Source organism: Aotus nancymaae, unplaced genomic scaffold, assembly GCF_030222135.1.
Source record: "Aotus nancymaae isolate 86718 unplaced genomic scaffold, 86718_ANA_hifiasm-v0.15.2.pri h1tg000017l, whole genome shotgun sequence".
Taxonomy (NCBI): Eukaryota; Metazoa; Chordata; class Mammalia; order Primates; family Aotidae; genus Aotus; species Aotus nancymaae.
This window is the reverse complement of record NW_026988429.1, coordinates 400,769-415,613: the sequence shown is the minus strand read 5'-3', so window position 1 is coordinate 415,613 and position 14,845 is coordinate 400,769. Positions and strand designations below refer to the sequence as shown.

General features: G+C 41.8%; 1 pseudogene; it reads right to left on the bottom strand.

Annotated features, from left to right (window-relative positions):
• Positions 1-12,174: 12,174 nt before the first annotated feature.
• Positions 12,175-13,466, bottom strand: LOC105717188 (palmitoyltransferase ZDHHC6-like; annotated as a pseudogene).
• Positions 13,467-14,845: the final 1,379 nt, after the last annotated feature.

Sequence of the window (14,845 nt, the reverse complement as noted above, 5' to 3'; positions counted from 1 at the left end):
GCAATATTACCATATAAGGTGGTTTTTTCAATAAATCGCCTTGGGGGTAGGGAAGGGGGGTGGATAGAGTGAATTATCATTTGAAAAATGTATGCAAAAGGACTCAGTGGCAACAGCCCCGGTGCTGGTAGATTTGTTCCTTTTATGCTGCACTTGCATAAACAAAACTCACACCAGGCCTTATAAGCTTCCCAGAGTGAGACCAGATGCAGCTGTGCTCCTGGAGTGAGAACCATACCAAGAATGGCAGTGGGCCTCCTCTGTCCACACCTCCTTCCTCAGGCCCTGCCGCATGCTGCCCCTGGTCTGCCTGGGTGCCCCAGGCACTGTCCCCAAAACGGGTGCAATTGTGCCTTGTCTGGCATGAGCCTGGGACCAATGAAAGCTGAAGGGAAATGCCATCTGTACCCAGGAAAGAAATCCTGTGTGCCCTTCTCACCTGTTGCACCTTGCCACAAGCTCCTAACCCCTGGGCTGAGTTCTCTGAGGGTCTCAGGACACCTTAAGCTTCCTGTGGAACTTCATTCTCTCTTGGCTCCTTCCTGGATTTCCTCTACCAGTCTCTAAATACAGAGAATTACAGACCTAGGGACCTGCTTCAGGATTGAGGCACACCTAACAAGACTCCCGGTCTGTAGGATTTTCCACAGTCCTGTGATTCTTGAGCTTCTACTTCTTCTTCTTTTTTTTTTTTTTTTTAATTAGACAGGGTCTCGCTCTTGAACTCCTGGGTTCAAGCAATCCTCCTGCCTTGGTCTCTCAAAGTGCTGGGATTACGGGCGTGAGCCACCATGCCCGGCTGGTTCTTGCTCTTCTTTGTGTAATTCATGTACTCTCCTTAGGTAGCTGGTTCATTTCCCACGTTATCAGCTACCAGTTCTGTGGTATTACCTTTAACTCCACATTCCCATGGTCCCCATCCCTCACCCCGATCCAGACTAAAATGATCAATTGCCTATTGGACATCCCAATCCAGATGACTCTCCAGCTCTTTAAACTCATCCTGTTTAAAACTGAACCCTTCTTACCTACCCTTAAAGCTGCTGTGCCTCCAGGGTTACCAACCTCTGAGTCGGTCCCCTCAGCCCTTTAAGCTAGAAGCCAGTCAGTTTAATCAGCCAGTCGAGAACCCTCTCTCTCCCTCATGCTCCCACAACCACGTGGGTACCACAGCCTGGTGCTCTCCCCATCAGAAATGCCCTCAGTTCTGGGTCCTCCCCTCCATCCCTGCTGGCCTGTACTACCTCAGGCTCCACTCCTGTATGGCCTGGAGTAGGGCACAACTTCCTGACTGCATTCCTGTTCCATCTTCAACACAGAGGTTCCCAAAGCATAGGGACCACCAGAACACAGCAACAGCATGGCATGGGAGTGTGCTCACAATGCAGATTCTCAGGCATCACCTAGACCTACTGAATCAGAAACTCTGGGAGTTTCAGATGCCTCAGCCATCTGTGTTTCTCAAACTTTCCCCACCTAGTGCCCAGGATACCCCCACTTCCACAGAAGAAGCATGCATTGCATACCTGCTAAGTGCACTGGGAATTCCAGGTGGTTTGGGATGGCCTGGTGCAATGGCTTGGTGCAGGTCTGGCTTCCTCATTAACTGAAAATTGACGCAGGATGAGGTGTGAATGAGGAGTGCCCTCTGCTGAGAGAGCCCAGAGGAAACATTTAAAAAGGCTTTCCATGATGACCTGCAGTTGTTCCCTGTGGAGAAGGAACACTGTTGTCATTGTGAGGTTCATTTGCTCATCATTTGACCACTGGCCTGTGTGTTTAGTGCTTAAGTGCCCTGTGGGAAGTTTCCTGAGCCTTTCAAGTTCCTGGAAAAGCCCTCACTGGGGATTCTGGAGGGGATTCTGGAGGGAAGAGGACTCCCTTTCTGGAGCTGTGCTGCATAGAAGGTGGCAGTGGATGAGGTGTGAGCTGTCCCAGCATAGACAGAGAACTCTCAGTCCCAACTGGCCAAGGCAGGTAGCTCAATGCTAAGTGACAGGATCATAAGCCTCCACCTCTGAGTCTCTCTTCTTGTGTGGGAATGAGGCCAGGGCAAGGACAGTGTGCCAATCTCCCTTGACCTGATCATGGGTCTAGAGGGAGGCATCCTTTCCCTTCTCCAAGTAAGGGTTGCTTCACAGGTGAGCTTTCTTCTAATCACTCAGCACTGAGGTCAGGGTGCAGATGGGGACACCTTGCCCTTATGGATATTCACCTCTTAGTTGGCACAGCCAGCCGATAAACAACAAAAAGGCCCTGGTTGTGATCTAGGTTCCAAACAGCCCAGAGACCAGCAAGCAGGGACTAACTGAATAAACTGAAGCTCTGAGGACATGCTTAGGGGGCGATCAGAGGTGGGGGAGGTTATACCAGGTACTCGTTTTTTTATATTTAACATTTTTTTCTGGTTTCAAAAATTCAATGCAAAAAATTCAAAAAATACAAAAATGTGGCTGGGCGTGGTGGCTCATGCCTGTAATCCCAGCACTTTGGGAGGCCAAGGTGGGCGGATCACGAGGTCAAGAGATTGAGACCATCCTGCTAACATGGTGAAACCCCGTCTCTACTAAAAATACAAAAATTAGCTGGGCATGGTGGCACATTCCTGTGGTCCTAGCTACTCAGGAGGCTGAGGCGGAAGAATCGTTTGAACCCAGGAGGCGGAGGTTGCAGTGAGCTGAGATTGCGCCACTGCACTCCAGCCTGGCGACGGAGCAAGACTCTCTCTCAAAAAAAAAAAAATACAAAAATGTGTATTTTAGAAAGCAAGTGTTCCCAATAATCTCACTTAGCCCTAAGTGACCTAAGTCAGAGAAGGCCACTGTTAACAGCAATAGAATAGCTATTTAAAAAATAATTTTTCTCCAGATTTTTTCTAACATTTTAATATTATTTTACAAAAATGGGATTATGTCATTTCATATGTTTTTACAACTGTTCTGAAACTTGTCATGTTCTCTAAATAATACTCTTAAATGTCTTTCAAAATCAGTTCATATAATTTTTTAAACTCTAGCATAGTTTTCCATAGTAGGGATATACCATAAATTATTTGACCAATATCCTATGATGGTTTCTTGAGTCATTTCCAGTTTTTTTACTCATGCAAACACTGCTAACATTAATAAAACTTTGTACATGTGCCTTTGTGCACATGTGGAAGTATTTTCATATGGTAAATTTGTTAAAGTGGAATTGTTTGATCAAGTAAGCACATGTGAAATATTGATGGAAACTGCCGAGTTGTCTTTCAAAAATTTATACCAATTTACACTCCTGCCAGGAGAGTATGAGACCACCTCCCTCTTCATGTTATTTCAGACAGTTAGCATTAACATGGTTTTTTCTTTTTTTTTAGGGCATTGCATTTGTTTATTACATTTAGAAACATGTCAATTTTCATATGACTGGCCACCTTAGAACTGTTTTGTGTTTTTCCCCAATTACAAAAGTAATATATGCAATGGTTAAAAAAAAAAAGGAAAATATACAAACTAGGTGTTCACATCTTGAGTTGTTTCCTTGAGTGGGCAGTTGTCCAAATGAGCCACTCTGCTATTCTGGCTCTCCTCGTGTCCAGATGAACCATGTGGAACATTGGCAATTATCCATCTTTTAACTGTTTTCTAATCGGGAAGGAGAAACTTAGCATCTTCTTGTTTTAAAATTATTATTATTATTGAGACAGGGTCTCGCTCGGTTGCCCAGACTGGAGTGCAGCGGTGCAATCACATCTCACTAGAGCCTGGACTTCCTGGGCTCAGGTGATTCTCCTGCCTTAGCCTCCGTGTAGCTGGGATTACAGGCATGCACCACCCTGCCTGGCTAATTTTTTTTTTTTTTTTTTTAGAGACAGGGTGTTATCATGTTGACCAGGTTGGTCTCGAACTCCTGGCCTCAAGCGATCCAACAGCTTCAGCCTCCCACAGTGTTGGAATTACAGGCATGAGTCACTGCACCCAGCCTAAAATTAAAATTTAAAAGTATGTGGTAACTAACGAGAATGAACACGTTTGGCTTAGGTTAACTTTTCTTCTTCATTTTTTTTTTTTTTTTTTGAGACAGAGTCTCCTCTGTCGCCCAGGCTGGAGTGCAGTGGTTTGATTGGCTTACTGCAACATCTGCCTCCTGGGTTCAAGCGATTCTCATGCCTCAGCCTCCCAAGTAGTTGGAATTACAGGTGTGCATCACCATGCCTGACTAATTTTTGTATTTTATTTTTTTTCATAGAGATGGGGTTTCGCTATGTTGGCCAGGCTGGTCTGGATCTCCTGACCTCAGGTGATCTGCCTGCCTTGGCCTCCCAAAGTGCTAGAATTACAGGTGTGAGCCACTGTGCCCGAACTAACTTTTTTTTCTTTTCTTTTCTTTTTTTTTTTTCCAAAAAAAGAAAAACAAAAAACCAACAACTTGTCTTTCTCTGAAAATGGCTGGTTCCTGTTTTTTTCTTTTTTTTCCTATTTGATTGTTCACTTTTATCTTCTTGAGTTATAAGAGATCTTTGTATATTATATTAGTAATATTATTAGCCTTTTGTCTATCACAAGTGTTGCAAATATTTTCCCACCTGTTTAACATTTGCCTTTCGATTTTGTCTGGTGGCATTTACCTTACGAAGTTTAATCAAATGTCTTTCCTATTTAGTGTCTGTTTTATAACATCCTTAGGAAGGCCGAGCACTTCTTTTTCTACATTTTAACTTAAAAAAGTTGTAATTGTGGAAAAAACATATAACATAAAATTTACAATATTAACCATTTTAAAAGTATGATTCTGTACTTTAAAATTTTTTTTTGAGACAAAGTTTCACTCCTGTCACCCATACTGGAATGCAATGACGTGATCTTGGCTCACTACAACTTCCGCCTCTTGGGTTCAAGAGATTCTCTTGCCTTAACCTCCTGAGTAGCTGGGATTACAGGCGCCTGCCACCGTGTCCAGCTAATTTTTGTATTTTTAGTAGAAACGGTGTTTTTGCCATGTTGGCAAGGCTGGTCTCGAACTCCTGACCTTAGGTGATCCATCTACCTCAGCCTCCCAAAGTGCTGGGATTACAGGCATGAATGCCCAGCGGGTTCTGTACTATTAAGTATATTCACATTGTTGTAAAACCAGTCTCCAGAACTTTTCCATCTTGCAAAACTGAAACTGTATGCATTAAATGACTCCTTATTTTCCCTTCCCCCAGCCCCTGGCAATCGCTCTTCTACTTTCTGTCGCTGAATCTGACAACTCTAGGTACCTCTTGAGAGTGGAATCATACAGTGTCCTCAAGGTTCATCCATGCTGTAGCATGCATCAAAATTTCCTTGCATTGTATTTATCTAATTTTATTTTTCAGAGACAGGGCCCTATTTTGTCACCCAGCCTAGTGTTCAGTGCATGATCATAGCTCACTGCAGCCCCAAACTCCTGGGCTCAAGCAATGCTCCTGCCCCAATCTTCCAAACAGCTAGGACTATAGGCATGGTCCACCACACTCAGCTAATTTTTAAAAAATTTTATTTTTTGTAGAGGTGGGGGTGGTTCTTAATATGTTGCCTAGGCTGGTTTCAAGCGATCCTCCTGCCTCAGTCTCCCAAAGTGCTGGGATTATAGGCATGAGCCAATGTGTGGCCTCCTTCCTTTTTAAAGCTGAATAATATTTCATCGTATCTATATAACACATTCTGTTTATCCATTAATCTATTGAATGACACTTGAAGTCCTTTCTCTTTTTGGCTATTGTGATTCATGCCACTATGAACATGGGTGTACTATTTGAGACCCTGCTTTTACTTCTTTTGAGTATAAACCCAGATATGGAATTGCTGGACCATTTGGTAATTTTCTTTCTTTCTTTTTTTTTTTTTTTTTTGAGACAGAGTCTTGCCCTGTCGCCAGGCTGGAGTGCAGTGGCGCAATCTGAGCTCACTGCAACCTCCAGCTCCCTGGTTCACATGATTCTCCTGCCTCAGCCACCTGAGTAGCTGGGATTACAGGCACGTGCCACCACATCCAGCTAATTTTTTGTATCTTTAGTAGAAACAGGGTTTCACCATGTTGGCCAGGCTGGCCTCGAACTCCTGACTGCATGATCCACCGCCTCGGCCTCCCAAAGTGCTGGGATTACAGGCTTGAGCCACCGTGCCTGGCCAGTAATTTTCTTTTTACTTTTCTGATGAAGCACCAAACTGTTTTCTATAGGGACCACAACATTTTCCATTTCCACCAACAGTGGTGCACAATGATTCCAATTTCTCCACATTCTTGCCAACACTTTGTTATTTTCTGTTTGTTTATTTGTTTGTTTGTTTTTAAGTAGCCAACTTAGCTACTCGGGATGCTGCAGCAGAAGTATCTCTTGAACCCGGGAGGCAGAGGTTGCAGTGAGCTGAGATGGTGCCACTGTACTCCAGAGTGGTGACAGAGAGAGAATCTCTCTCAAAAATGACAACAACAAAACTATTATTTTGCAAGTTTCTGTGTGAACATAAGTTCTCAACTCATTTGGGTAAATACCAAGGAGTGCAACTGCAAGATCTTTTGGTAAGAATATGTTTAGTTTTGTAAGAAACTTCCAAATTGTCTTTCAAAGTAGCTGTACCATTTGGCATTCCCACCAGTAATGAATGAGAGCTCCCGTTGCCCCATACCCTCATGGTTTGGATTTGCATTTGAGCTCTTCAACATAACATTTTTTCCCACTTGACAGTCATTGATCTTTTAATTTCTTCAAGGGAAGAAAATAGCAAATATTTATTCAGAAACTTTTAAAAATAAACTTTTGTCATTTTATTTGTCAAAATAAAAATTATTTTCATACGATTTAAAAAGAATACTCACTCAAAAAACTTCAGAAATAAGACATACAAAGTAAAAAAAAGTCCCCACCATTCTGATAACCACTATGAACTTAAATCTTTCCAGACATTTTCAATATATATATATATACACACTTAGAAAAAATGGTATCAGGACAAGGTGTAGTGGCTCATGCCTGTAATCCCAGCACTTTGGGAGACTGAGGTGGGAAGATTGCTTGAAGCCAGGAGTTCAAGACTAGCCAGGGCAACAGAGTAAGACCCTGTCTCTGCAAAAAATTTTGAAAATTAGTTGGATGTAGTGGTGTGCATCTGTAGTCCCAGTTACTTGGGAGGCTGAGACAGGAGGAGCCTTTGAGCCCAAGAGTTTGAGGCTGCATTGAGCTATGATTGTGCCACTACATTCTAGCCTGGGCCACAAAGTGAGACTCTATCTCAAAAAAAAAAAAAAAAAAAAAGTAAAAAGAAAAAGAAAACTGGTAGCATACTGCACGTGCTATTTTATACACTAAATGGTTTATTTTGATTTTTATTATCTTTCATTTGTCATTAGAATGTCAGCGCCAGGAAGGCAGCAATTTCTTTTCATTTTTGCTCACTGCTGTACCCCCAGCACCTAGAAGAGGGTCTGACACATGTAGGCACTCAATAAATATCCATCAAATAATGCAATAAACAAATCCTACTTTTACCATATCACAAAATGTTTTGGAATTTCTTTTTTCTGTGTCCATAAGTATAATTTTCATCATCATCTATTTTATTGGCTGTGTATATTTCAAGGTATTTATGGAGCTTGGCCATGTAAGTGGTTTCTGATTGGTCACTATTACAAACAATACTGTGGTGAATATACGTTTACTTACATTTGTGTACCTGTGGGATTATCTCTTTAGAGCAATTTAAAAAGACAAGTTTCTGGCCGGGGGCGGTGGCTCAAGCCTGTAATCCCAGCACTTTGGGAGGCCGAGGCGGGTGGATCACGAGGTCAAGAGATCGAGACCATCTGGTCAACATGGTGAAACCCCGTCTCTACTAATACAAAAAATTAGCTGGCCATGGTGGCGCATGCCTGTAATCCCAGCTACTCAGGAGGCTGAGGCAGGAGAATTGCCTGAACCCAGGAGGCGGAGGTTGCGGTGAGCCGAGATCGCGCCATTGCACTCCAGCCTGGGTATCAAGAGCGAAACTCCGTCTCAAAAAAAAAAAAAAAAAAAAAAAAGACAAGTTTCTTTGTCAAATAGAATGTACATTTTAATTATAAATCATTTTTGCTAAGCCAGACCTCCAGAAAATGATTGCAATTTATTCTCCCACTCAGGTACAATAGTACTCATTTTCATTTTCTACAGCCTAGCTAGACAGCATAAAACTTGTTAATTTTTGTTGTCTAATAGGTAAAAAACAGTGTTGCACTGGGTTTTGAGTTTGGTTATTAGTGAGTTGCAAATCTTTTCTTGTTCACTGTTTCTTTATATATCTTTTCAAAATTGCCTATTTGTGCTTTTTGCATTGCTATTAGATTGCTGATCCTTTCTTATTGATTTACGATAACTGTTAAACAGAAGACATTAATTAATCTTTTCTGTGTCATGACTGTTGCAAATATTCTGAGTTTGTCATTTCTTTTAAAATTACATTCAAAATAAAAAAATAAAAAGAAAAAAGAAATAAAAAAATAAAATAAAATAAAATTACATTCATAGTAGCTTTTGCCAAACATGTTTTACTAATTTTTTTAAATTGAGGAATAACATACAGATAGTAAAGTAAACTACCAATTTTAAGGGCTCAATGTCTTCTTTTTTTAAAATGTGCATATTTGAGGTTTACAACATGATGTTATGGGGTACATATAGACAGGACAGTGGTTACAATAGTGAAGCAAATTAATGTATCTCTCATTTCACATAGTTAACATTGTGACAAAAGCAGCTAAAATCTACTTATTTCACAAGAATCCCTTATACAATACAGTTTTATGACGTATAGTCCTCATGTTGTATATTAGATCACTAGACTTGTTCATCCTGCATGCATATCTTCTACTTTGTACCCTTTGACTTACATCTCCCCAATTCCTTCCCCCCTCACTCCTCCCCACTCCAGCCCACCACTATTTTAACCACTGTCTAAATCAGGTTTCCAGGTAAGCTCTCCCAGTCAATAATCCTCCCAAGGTAATCATTTGATAATGTGTTTTAACTTCTGATGAAATAAAATCTGTTTTTTCCTTCATGGTATGTATCTTTGTGCCATATTTAGGAAAGAATTCCTCAACTCATAATTATGTAAATATTTCACTGCATTTTATCTGTCACTTTCATTATTTCTATTGTTACATTGAAATCTTTAACCCAGCTAAAATTTACTTTAAGATAAGAAACAAGGCCAGGCGCGGTGGCTCACGCCTGTAATCCCAGCACTTTGGGAGGCCGAGGCGGGTAGATCACGAGGTCAACAGATCGAGACCATCCTGGCCAACATGGTGAAACCCCGTCTCTACTAAAAAATACAAAAATTAGCTGGGCATGGTGGTGTGCGCCTGTAGTCCCAGCTACTCGGGAGGCTGAGGCAGGAGAATTGCTTGAACACAGGAGGCGGAGATTGCAGGGAGCCGAGATTGCGCCACTGCACTCCAGCCTTGGAGCCTGGCGATAGAGCAAGACTCTGACTCAAAAAAGAAAGAAAGAAAGAAAGAAAGAAAGAAACAAATTCCCCTGTCTGCTTTGTTCCCCAAGGGCTACTACCCAACGTCATTTATTAACTAGTCAACACCATTTATGTATTAACTAGTCACTACTATCTCCATGATTTGAAATATCCCCTTTCTATGCCCCTTTCCTTTATTTCTGTTTATTGCAGCAACATTACATAATCATTTTAAATATAGCTTTTAATATCAGTTGAAGCAAATATTGCATCTTCACTCTCTTTCAAACATTTCTTGGTTATTGTTACTTCTTTATTCTCCAAGAAAAACTACATTAGGCTGGGTGCGGTGGCTCAAGCCTGTAATCCCAGCATTTTGGGAGGCTGAGGCGGGTGGATCACGAGGTCAAGTGATTGAGACCATCCTGGCCAACATGGTGAAACCTCGTCTTTACTAAAAATACAAAAATTAGCTGGGCATGGTGGCGTGCACCTGTAGTCCCAGCTACTCACTCGGGAGGCTGAGGCGGGAGAATTGCTTGAACCCAGGAGGCGGAGGTTGCAGTGAGCCGAGATTGTGCCACTGCACTCCACTCTGGCGCCTGGTGACAGAGTGAGACTCTGTCTCCAAAAAGAAAAAGAAGAAAAACTATATTAATTGATTTACATATTTTTTCAGACAGGGTCTGGCTCTGTCACCCAGGCTGAAGTGCAGTGGCACAATCATGACTCACTGGAACCTTTACCTCCCAGGCTCCAGACATCCTCCCACCTCAGCTTCCCATGCAGCTGGGATTACACGTGTGCACCACCCTGCCTGACTAATGTTTTTTTTTTTTGTTTGTTTGTTTTTAATTTTTTGGAGAGATAGGGTCTCCCTATGTTGCCCAGGCTGGTCTCGAACTCCTGGGCTCAAGCAATCCTTCTGCCTCAGCCTCCCAAAAGTGCTAGGATTATAGGCATGAGTCACCACACCCAGCTCACATTATTTTTTGTATTAAGGAAGTATTAATCCATTATAAGTTTATTAACAATTATTAATGAAGAAAGTTGAATTTAATAATTTTTTTCAGTCTCTCAATGATCCTTCCTCTATGATAAAATATTTACACCTGTTTGAAGGCATCAGAGACTTACCAGAGCATTCAGGTCTCTAGAGGTGAGGTTTCTAGAGAGAAAGAAAACTCATTTGGAATTTTCTACAACTTTCTATGCCACTTTCCTCTTAAGACATCTTTCAATGTTAAGCAGCCCAAGGTCATAGATCAAGTTGAGCAAGAAGCAGTAACTAAGAGACTGAGAAGCTAATCAGAGTTTTAGTAGACTGATGGGTTTGTGGGGAAAAATACTGGAGTTCAGAGCCCACTGTGGAGGAAGAACACTGTTAAACACTCCAGGCTTTCTGTTGGGATCTGTGATAGTTAATTTTATGTGTTAATTTAACTAGGCCATAGTACCCAGGTATTTAGTGAAACATTAATCTAGATGTTTATGTGAAGTTATTTTTTAGATGAGATCAATATTTACATCAGTAGACTTTGAGTAAAGCAAGTTACCCTTCATGATGTGAATGGGCCTCATCCAATCAGTTGAAGGCCATAATAGAAAAAGACTGACTTTTGTGGAAGAAAAAAGAATTCTGCCAGCAGATTGCCTTTAAACTCAAACCGCAGACCCCAATTCTTTCCCAGCCTACTCTGCAGATTTTAGATCTACCAAGCCTCCACAACCATATGAACAAATTCCTTAGAATCTCTCTCTCTCTTATATATATACAAAACAGACACATAGACCAATGGAACAGAATAGAGAGCCCAGAAATAAGGCCACACACCTACAACCATCTGATTTCAACACAACTGACAAAAACAAGCAGTGGTGAAATGGGGAAAGGACTCCCCATTCAATAAATGGTGCTGGGATAATGTTTCACTAAATACCTGGGTACTATGACCTAGCCATATACAGAAGATTGAAACTGGACCCTTTCCTTACACCATATACAAAAATCAACTCAGGATGGATTAAAGACTTAAATGTAAAACCCAAAACTATGAAAACCCTGGAAGACAACCTAGACAATACCTTTCTGGACATAGGAACAGGCAAAGATTTCATGATGAAGATGCCAAAGACAATTGCAACAAAAACAAAAATTGACAAATAGGATCTAATTAAACTAAAGAGCTTCTCTTTTTTTCTTTCTTTCCTTCTCTCTCTCTCTCAATTTCTTGCTTTCTTTCTCTTTTCTCTCTTTCTCTCTCTTTTCTCTCTTTCTTTCTCTCTGTTTTCTTTCTCTGTCTCCTTCCTTCCTTCCTTCCCTCCCTCCTTTCTCTCTCCCTTTACTTTCTTTCTTTCTCTTTCTTGACAGAGTTTCACTCTTGTTGCCCAGGCTGGAGTGCAATGGCACGATCTGGATTCACTACAACCTCCGCCTCCCAGGTTCAGGCAATTCTCCTGCCTTAGACTCCTGAGTAGCTGGGATTACAGGCGCCTACACCACACCCAGCTAATTTTTGTATATATTTTTTCTTTTTATTTATTTATTTATTTGTTATTTATTTATTTTTCACCTGGGTGCAGGCAGGCTGAGTCCAAAAATGGAGTCAGCCAACTTGTGTATTTTTAGTAGAGATGGAGTTTCACCATGTTGCTCCGTCTGGTCTTGAACACCTGACTTCAGGTGATCCACCAGCCTTGGCCTCCCAAAGTGCTAGGATTACAGGCATGAGCCATGGTGCCCAGCCCTCTTACCTGCTTTTAATTTCAACTGTTCTAGTATTAAGCTGTACTGGTGATAGCCTTCTCTCATTGGCCACCGCGGCCATCTCCTTCAGGGACCCCTGACTACACAAATACCTGTTTAAAGTTCCTCCATCTACTTCCTATATCATAAAGAAAAACAAAGACTTCTAGTCAATAAGACTGAATTCAATCTTTAGCCTTCTCTTCAATCCATGACTGACTAAAAGTTTTGTTTCTGAGGATGATTTTCATCTGGATAAAAAACAACTTCCTGGTCATTAGAGAAATGCAAATCCAAATCACAGTAAGATACCATCTCATGCCACAGAATGGCGATCATTAAAAAGTCAGGAAACAACAGACGCTGGATGTGGAGAAATAGGAGTGCTTTTACACTGCTGGTGGGAGTGTAAATTAGTTCGACCATTATGGAAGACTGTGGTGATTCCTCAAGGATCTAGAACCAGAAATGCCATTTGACCCAGCAATCCCATTACTGGCTATATACCCAAAGGATTATAAATCATACTCCTATAAAGACACATGCACACGTATGTTTCTTGCAGCAAAGACATAGAACCAGCCCAAATGCCTATCAATGATAGACTGGATAAAGAAAATGTGGGACATATACACCATGAAATACTATGCAGCCATAAAAAAGGATGAGTTCATGTCCTTTGCAGGGATATGAATGAAGCTGGAAACCATCATCCTCAGCAAAATAACCCAGGAACAAAAAACACACTGCATGTTCTCACTCATAAGTAGGAGCTGAACAATGAAAACACATAGACGCAAGGAGGGGAACATCACACACCGGGGCCTGTTGGGGGGTTGGGGGCAAAGGGAGGGAGAGCATTGGGACAAATACCTAATGCATTTGGGGCTTGAAACCTAGATGACAAGTTGATAGGTGCAGCAAACCACCACAGCACATGTATACCTATGTAACAAACCTGCACAATCTGCATATGCATCTCAGAACTTATAAAATAAAAACAAACAAAAAACTTCCCAATAGCTAAGATTGTTTCTAAAATGAATCCCAAGACCAACAAGAAGGCAGCAAATGTGGTGAATCCAGATGGAACAATTGAAAGAGGATCTCTCCAGGTTACACTTGCATCAGTGTTTACTATGTTCCCTCCAAAGGAGAGCTGATTACAAAGCGGTGTGTACACAGTCAAAACAAAAATGAAAGCAGGATGGCTACAACCCAATGGTGCTAAAAGAAGCATGATTTTGGTAATCACAATAGTTGTGTGATGCAATTCACACTTCCTCTAGTTGTATGTAAGGGCTGATATTGCAAATACAGAGTCAATCATGGCCACTGCAGAACATACTGCTGTAACACCAAGGGCTGTGATGGGATCCCAGGGACACAATCTCTTTAATTCTTGGAGATTTTCAAACTTAATAACTGAGCCGAATATATGTATTTTGGCAAGGAAGAATGTCTTCCTACTTTTAAAGAATTACAGATTTCTCTTTTCTGTGCACATATTTCCATGTGCCACAAGTCCAAGTGTGTTCTTTAATTATCATGCCTTCAAGTTGTGCATGTTAACAGGGATTATGACATTTTCACCATCAAGTACTCAAAGCTCTTTAGCTTAACTACGAGAATCAAGTATCTTAGTTTGAAACCCAACCTCAGTCTGGTCCCTGGTGCCCGCTCCTCAGCCATTGCATACTTGGGGGGTAAGGGTGCCAGGACTCACCAGAACAGAGTTTCTCCTCTTCACTGACTCTGTCATGAGCACCTCAGTCCAGGGTAAGCAGAAGGCAAATCTTGGTCTCCAGAGGCTGGAGTACAGGACCCATGTATCTCCTGCCATCGTGCTTGCTGCGATTCAGCAATAAAGTATTTTAAAATTAAGGTATGTACATTGTTTTTTAGACATAGTGCTATTGCACAGTTAATAGAGTCCAGTGTAGTGTAAACATAACTTTTATATGCACTAGGAAACCAAAAAAACTGTGTGCAACTTGCTCTATTGCAGTGGTCTGTAACCAAATATTCAGTATCTCTCAATGTTCATTCTGTCTGAATACTGCTGTCCACTTCCCATGTGTTGTGAACCTTGGGTTGGCTTAGAAGATATCCAAAGATCCAGGCTCCAGTAACCACACTTCTCCTCTTTTTATCAAGCAGTGTCTCACTTCCACACCCACACTGCCTGGCAAGCACCTGGGGGTTTGTTTCCTGGCCTCCCTATCCTCATCTTGGGAGACAGGAGAAGCTGGGGGGAAAGGGGTGGTGATGGGGAAAGTGGGACTGGAAGCCTCTTCATGGGATGATTCTTTTAAAAGTCAAGCTCGGCCGGGCGCATGGCTCACGCCTATAATCCCAGCACTTTGGGAGGCCGAGGCAGGTGAATCACGAGGTCAAGAGATTGAGACCATCCTGGTCAACAAGGTGAAACCCCGTCTCTACTAAAAATACAAAAATTAGCTGGGCATAGTCGCGTGTGCCTGTAGTCCCAGCTACTCGGGAGGCTGAGGCAGGAGAATTGCCTGAACCCAGGAGGTGGAGGTTGAGGTGAGCCGATATTGCGCCATTGCACTCCAGCCTGGGTAACAAGAGCGAAACCCCGTCTCAAAAAAAAAAAAAAAAAAAAAGTCAAGCTTTACCCAAT